Genomic DNA, 8,026 nt, shown 5'->3' on the forward strand with positions numbered 1-8,026 from the left:
AAGGTGAGGATTTTCCTTGTTTTGTTTCTGTTTTTTTTTCTTCTTTTTCGAAATCCCCTTTCTCGAATCTCTCATTCGAATCTTTTTTTCCTTTTCTTTGCTCTGTCCCCAAAATTCTCTCTGATTTTTCTTTCTAGTCATATCATTGACTTAAGGGTATTCTTCGGGTGTCAATGATAACATCTATGGGGTAAGTTTTATTTTTCTAAATTTTATTGGGTAAAATCCCGAATTTTGGGGATTTTGGGTATTTAAAATGAGGTTTATCTGATTTGGGTAATATTGTGCACTATGGATGATAACAGGTCCTGTAATTTGGGTCTGGTATGTTGGGTTTGATTTGTAATTTGTGTTCTAGGTTTGTAATGGGCTGGTTCGGGTCCTTTGTACTGAGATTTGGTCCTACAAAATATGACTTTATATTATAAAAATAATAAAATAATAATAATAATAATAATATATTAATATTTTTAGACCCGTACAAAAACGGGTGTCTACAACTGCCCCTCTTTGCACATTCTTATGTTAACAAGAATAGGGCAAAGACGAAAAAAGACAACAAGTTTTTATCCGGTTCTCTTTTTTTTTACTTTGAAATTTGATATGTTTGTTGTTGGGATGACACTACTCATACGTGATGAAGAGTTCTATCTAAGGGTGACACGGCTCCTACGTGATGAGGAGATATGGTCGGTGGATGACATTGTTCCTACGTGATGAGGAGATCTGGTCGGTGGATGACATTGTTCCTACGTGATGAGGATGGCTTGGCCATCTTTAGGGAACGGTGATAACATGGTTCTTATTCGATAAGGATAGTTGGTTATCTATGGGTGACACAGCTCCTACGTGATGAGGAGGTCTGATCAGTGGATGACACGGTTCCTACGTGATGAGGACGGTAGACCATCTTTAGGGATGATAACATGATTCCTCCATGATGAGGATGGTTGGTTATCTAGGGGTGATGTTTTAAGGGAAACAGACTCAAAGATGATGTTTCAAGAGAAGCTGTCTCAAGAGAGACGAAATTTGTTTCAAGGGAAATCAAGAGAAACTGTCTCAAGAGAGAAAAAATTTTGTTTTAAGAGAAAAAATCTCAAAGATTGTGTTTCAAGAGAAACTGTCTCAAGAGAGACAAAATTTATTTCAAGAGAAACAATCTAAAAGTTTGTCAATTTTGTTTCTAGTGAAACAATTTCAGAATTTGTGTTTCAACGAACAAATGTCTCAAGTGAGACGAAATTTGTTTTGAGAGAAATTGCCTCAAGCGAGAAAATTTTGTTTTTAAGAAAAAAAATGTCTCTAATGAGATGAATTTTTTTCAATCATTCCAAAATTGGTGGAAAAATGTCTCAAGCGAGACGTAATTTTTTTTGAGAGAGATGGTATCAAGTGATTATAGACTGCCAACTCCTTCATGTTGAGGAAATGTCTTCAGAAGATCTGATTGAAGACTTCAGGAAGTCAAATCTGTGGATGACATTGCTCTTTCAGGTTGAAGACGTCTGATCACTTCCAAGCTTTTATATCCTGAAAGATCGAAATGATGTATTTATGACTGACTATCTTGTATGTTATGATGGATGCCAAGATGAAATTTATTTGATATGTTTAATTTGATGAATTATTGAATTTGACCTCTGGAGAGGGGAAAATGTCTTTATTGCACATGATGATGACTGTTTGATGCAAAGATACAAATTTCATGTATTATGTATGTATGTGTTGATGTATGTTTCTCAATCTGTGAGGGGAATGGTTGTGAGAGAAGTCTTCATTCTATCATTGATTCAGTTTGTCTTCATTTCCACCAGGGTGTACTCTTCCAAACCTCGGCCTGAGACAATTTGTTTTCCTTGCCCCATCAAATTTTGCCCCAAAAATTTGGCTTCCCTTGCCCCATCTTTAATCATGAGCTTCAGAGAGATATTCGTTGAATTCCAAGATACTTCTAGAGAGCTTATCTTGTTTGAAAATATTTTTCTTCCTTTCAATTTTCAAATTTTGAAAAATATCAAAAGGATTTTTTAAAAAATATTGCCTCCTTCTAAGTTTCACAATTAAAAAAAATCATAAAATAGGAGTTCATTAGATAACAAAAGAATCAATTGCTCTTTTAATCTTTGCTAGCTGTAAATCTTTCACAAATATCAAGATCGAAAGGTTGGTTTGGAGGTAGGCTACCTAAATTCCAAGGTTTGTTTCATCGATTCAGTCATCGTGAAGGTCATGGCATGACCCTATTATCTGGTTTGGCATTTTGATAGGAGGTGAACAAAATCACGCAACTAGCATAGTCAATTACTAGACTCTTTAGAACACTTCTATTTCAGTTCTCTGAAATCTTCCATTTGTTCAAGCTTTGTAGACTCCTCTAGCAAAGGTAGTGCATAAATATTGGTCTAAAAATGACATTTATGAGTGCTCGTGTGAAGTTGACTATAACAGGTGTTCCTCAACTCCCTTAGTCCACATTCACCGAAACTCCTTATTTAGTAAATTCGATTTAATTTGCCATTATTTGGCTAGCTGAATTCAGCTTTATTGTACATATTATTATAATTTCTTTTGTTAGGCTAGCTGAAGGATTCATGTCATGGTTTGAATGTAATCTATTCATAAAATCAAGGCTTTTGAGTCTCTTCTATAACCAATTGCTTTAGCGAAATATCTCAACTTTATTGTATAAATACATATATATATATTTGTTTACGGATTTTACTTCTTAAGCTTGTTAAGCAGAACCTATTATAGTCCCAGTGTTTGTTAAAGGTTATAAAATCTCATCGTTAGAGTTCAAAGACCATTCTACTTGTGAAGATCATGATTATCATTGAACGTCATCAAAAGAAGTAGAAACCAATTAGTTTTGCAATCTCATGTACTAGTCCCCATTTTATCCACTCCTAACACATACCTAAATGCAAGCCTTTGATTGGTTGTACATGCGAGGAGAAAACTAGATCAGCCACTTCAAGAGAAGGGTATGTATTTTTGGAGTAGGATTAAGGTTCTTGTTTTATAGGGTTCAAACTTGTAATTTGTCAAAGATTTACAACCTCAATTATTAAAAGTCTTTTAATTAAAATGATATTCAAGGAATTTCAAGATTAAAATTTTCTCATTACTCATTTCCTCAAAATGAAGCATTTTATTTGACGTGATCATAACAACACCAATGGATCCTGAAGTCATGCCTCTGGAATAGGAGTTGGGGTTATTTGACTCTAGAAGGACGACCCATCGCCTATTTTAATGAAAAATTAAGTGGTTCTTTGCCAAATTATCCAACTTATGACAAAGAGATAGATTAAAATTTTCTCATTACTCATTTCCTCAAAATGAAGCATTTTATTTGACGTGATCATAACAACACCAATGGATCCTGAAGTCATGCCTCTGGAATAGGAGTTGGGGTTATTTTGACTCTAGAAGGACGACCCATCGCCTATTTTAATGAAAAATTAAGTGGTTCTTTGCCAAATTATCCAACTTATGACAAAGAGATGTATTCTCTCATAATGGCACTTGAACTTTGCCAGCATTATCTTTTGCCAAAGGAGTTCGTCATTTATACAGATCATGAAGTCTTAAAGCATATCAAAGGCCAACACAAGTTGAACAAACGTCATACCAAGTGGTTAGAATTTTTGGAATCATTTCTATACATTATTCATTACAAGAAAGGTAAAGATAACATTGTAGAAGATGCCCTCTCCAGAAGGTATGTACTCCTTAGCACTCTTGATTCAAAGTTAATTGGTTTTTCATATATTAAAGATTGTTATGCTACTGACCATGACTTTGAAGAAAAGTATAAGGCTTATGAAAAAGGTGCAAATGATAAGTTCTATAGACACGAAGGGTATCTATTCAAAGAATGACGTTTATGCATTCCTTAAGAGTCACTTCGAGAAGTACTAATTTGAGAAGAACGTGAAGCATGTCTCATGGGTCATTTTTGGGTAAGTAAAACTTTGGAAATTTTAAAGCAACATCTCTATTGGCCTAGAATGAAGAGGGAAGTTGAAAGAGTGTGTAAAAGATGTATTACTTGAAAAAAGGCCAAATCAAAGGTTCTAACTCATGGTTTTTACATGCCTTTACCTATTCCAAAAGAACCATGGATTGATATATTAATCGACTTTGTGATGGGGTTGTCAAGGACAAAGAATGGACGTGATTCAATATTTGTAGTAGTGGATCGATTTTCCAAGGTGGCACACTTTATACCATGCCACAAGACCGATGACGCAACACATGTGGCCAACTTGTTCTTCAAAGAGATAGTGAGATTACATGGTGTTCCAAGAACCATAGTCTCCGATAGAGATGTTAAATGTCTTAGCCATTTCTGGAGGACATTATGGAGTAAGATTGGAACAAAATTTTTATTCTCCATGACATGTCATCCACAAACAGATGGACAAACCGAAGTGGTGAACTGAGTGCTATCAACATTAAGATCTGTCATCAAAAAGAATATTAAGGCATGGGAGGAGTGTTTACCACATGTTGAATTTGCATACAATCAAACTATCCATTCAACAACAAAGATGTCACTATTCGAGGTAGTATATAGATTTAATCCTTTAACACCTTTAGATCTTCTTCCTTTGCCGTAGAAACATATAATCAACAAAGATGGCAAAAATAAGGCCGAGTTCATTAAGAAGCTTCATCAACAAGTTCGAGATAACATAGATAAGCGCACATATAATATGAACAGCAAGCTAATAAAGGACGAAAGCATCTAAAGTTGGAGGAAGGTGATTGGGTTTGGGTTTATATGAGGAAGGAACGATTTCCTTCACAAAGAAAATCCAAACTAATGCCTAGAGGAGATGGACCATTCCAAATCTTCAAAAAGATCAATGATAATGCATACAAATTGGATTTACCTGGTGAATACAATGTGAGTGCAACTTTTAATGTTTCAGACATGTTCCCATTTGAAGATAACGATATTTTGAGGACAAATCGCTTAAAATAAGGGGATGATGTGATAATAAAAACACCAATGGATCCTGAAGTCATGCCTAAAGGACCTATCCCTCGTGCAAGGGTAAAACAATTCAGGGAAGTACTTTCTCATAAGTTCATTCATCCTTTTAAATCCTTTAATAAGAAAGAACTTTTAAATAGTAGGTTGTTTACTATATTTCAAGTTGATTATTAAAATAACCTACAGTCCACATCTTTATAATATACAAATCATTATTACTTTATAATAATTCATATACTTAACTTATTTTCTATCTTTTGAATGTAGGTACATTCGACCATACACCTATGGGAGTTAATTTGAGCTAAATGGTGAAAGCAAAAACAAGGAAATTTATATGGGAACACTTAGGAGAGCATAAGGAAACTTTGGTGAAAAGTTGTCCAGAGACCAGTGAGCTCATAGTTGGGTTGAGGTAAAGATTCGAGCTAGAAGATAACTTCAATTCAGCTGGGGAGCTGCACCATCATCATCACCACTCAAAACACTTCAAACAAGGCCTAAGTCAAATTATGTGAAATCGTACCTTTTCGTGAATAGTTACCATTCCAAAAGGTGATTTCCACAAGGAGCTGCCATAACGTTCATCATGTTGCAATTCACTTATGGCCAGCTCACCTCTAGCTCATTCACCTTAGAACTAGCTCAAACATGAAAGGTTACCTTCCAACAATTGTGACCTTTCATGAATGTTGCTTTCCATTAAGATGCCCTTCATGAAGTTACACATTGGTGAATAGATCTCATCAAGTAGAGGCTTAAACCATGAAGAGATATGAGGCAAGCATCATGCCTATTCGACCACGACACACATGCCTTGCACATGAAGACTTTGGCACCAAAATGAACAAGCATATCATCATTCGGCCAAAGTGGAATTGATTAATGCATGAGTCGAACCATCATGACTCCTATAAAGAGATAGTCGAACCATCACCATGCCAAGGGACTCATTCTTTCAATTGAACCATTATGTACTTTCATTAAACATTATGTATTTGCCAAATCATTGATTGCCTATTCGGCCAAGCCCTCTCATTTCCTATAAATTGAGAGGTTACTTTCATTTGTAATCATCTCATTCATTGATGTAATCATATCTACACTCTTTAATGGAATTGAGTAGATAGCCTTATTATTATCCCGATCTAGGATTGACAAGTACTGATGTCCTTGAGTTATAAGTTTGGCTGCAACAAAGATAAGTAAGAAATAAAATTAATAATAGGCTTAAGAAATGGATAAATAATATAAGTAGTGAAAATGAAAGAAATGAAAGAGATGGCTGTGGAATTATGAAGATGTTGATGGACTTGATGAAAGATGTTGATGGTGTTGAAGTTGAAATGGAGATAGTGGTGATATTGTATCTCAAGCACGCCAAAGAAGAAACTATGCTAGGAAGCACAATCTCGATCTTCGCAAACTTGCTTGAGGGGTGATGAAAGTATCTTCAACCCACTAGATATAAATCTAGGATTAAGAATCAATGTGAAAGGAATGACGCCACAAGTATAAGAATTATAATTACTTAATCGATAAAGTTCACAAAGACCTTTTAAGAGAGATTAAACTCACAAAAGGTTTATTTATAATATGAGATGAGATACGTACAAATGATGGCAAGCCTCTCAATTTATAGAAAATAAGAGGGCTTGGTCAAATGGTTACATATTGTTTCGGCTAGATACATGTCTCTAAATGGAAGTACATAATGCTTGAGATGAATGGATGAGTCCTTTAGGCTTGGTGATGGTTCGACTACCTCTCAAGGGATCATGATGTTTCAGTAAGGGTGGAGAGACATCTCCCTTGGCCAAATGGTGCATGTTTGTTCATCTTGGCGCCAAAGACATCTCCCTTGACTGAAAGATGATGTGCCTTCTCAAGTTAGCACCAAAAATCTCATGTGCAAGGCATGTGGTGTAGCCGAATAGTCATGGAGATTTATCTCATGTCTCTTGGTTATTTAGGCCTCCAATGGATGCAATCTCTTCACCAACATGCTCCTTGATGAAAGGGCATCCATGGGCAACATCATTCATGAAAGGTCACAATGTTTGGAAAGATAACCTTTTATGTTTGAGCTAGTTCTGAGGTGAATGAGCTGGAGGTGAACTGGCCACAGGTGAGTTGTAGCATGGTGAACATTATGGTAGCTCCTTGTGAAAAGGTACCTCTTGAGATGGAAACTACTCGCGAAAAGGTACGATTTCACAAATTTTGACTTATGACATATTTGAAGCGTCCTAAGTGGTAATGATGATGGCGCAACTCCCCAACTGAATTGAAGTCATATTTTAACTCAAATCTTCAACTCAATCCAGCTATGAGCTCATGGGTCTCCTGACAATTTTTCACCAATTGTTCCTTATGCTCTCCTAAACGTCCCCATGTAAGTTTCTTTGATGTTGCATTCTCCATTTAGCTCCAATTTAGCTCCGAAGTTGTGGTTGAATGTACCTACACATATAACATAAGGAATTAAGTTAAGTATATGAACTTATATAATGTATATAAGATAGAAATGTGTACTATATAATATATAATAATAACTCATATCTCACATAATAAGGAATAAATTATCATTATAACTATATATGTAATAAATGTATATGGATATAACTATGTTATAGTATATGAAATAGGCATTATTATGTGTAAAGATAGAAAGCTTCTTCTCTTGAAAGGTTGGAATAGTCAATGTAAACATGATGTTGAATCGGATCACATCATCCTCCCCTTCTTTTAATCGATTTGTCCTCAAATCAAAAGGTTTTATTTTCTTAATGTCCTTCCATCCAATTTATTCATCGATTACCTCTATAAAAAGGTTCATGTCCTTTGAATAAATGCTTTAAAAATCCAAGATCTGAAAAGAAAGAAAACTTTCATAAGAAACTATTTGATTAAACATAATTAAAGTTAAGAAGTACTCCCTGTTAAATGTATGTTCAAAGTTTATGTCTATTGAAGACGTTTTGCTTTGAACGTTTGTGTCCCTTAGGATCCCAACAA

The sequence above is a fragment of the Hibiscus syriacus genome, unplaced genomic scaffold, assembly GCF_006381635.1.
Source record: "Hibiscus syriacus cultivar Baekdansim isolate YM2019G1 unplaced genomic scaffold, ASM638163v2 tig00110890_pilon, whole genome shotgun sequence".
Lineage (NCBI taxonomy): Eukaryota > Viridiplantae > Streptophyta > Magnoliopsida > Malvales > Malvaceae > Hibiscus > Hibiscus syriacus.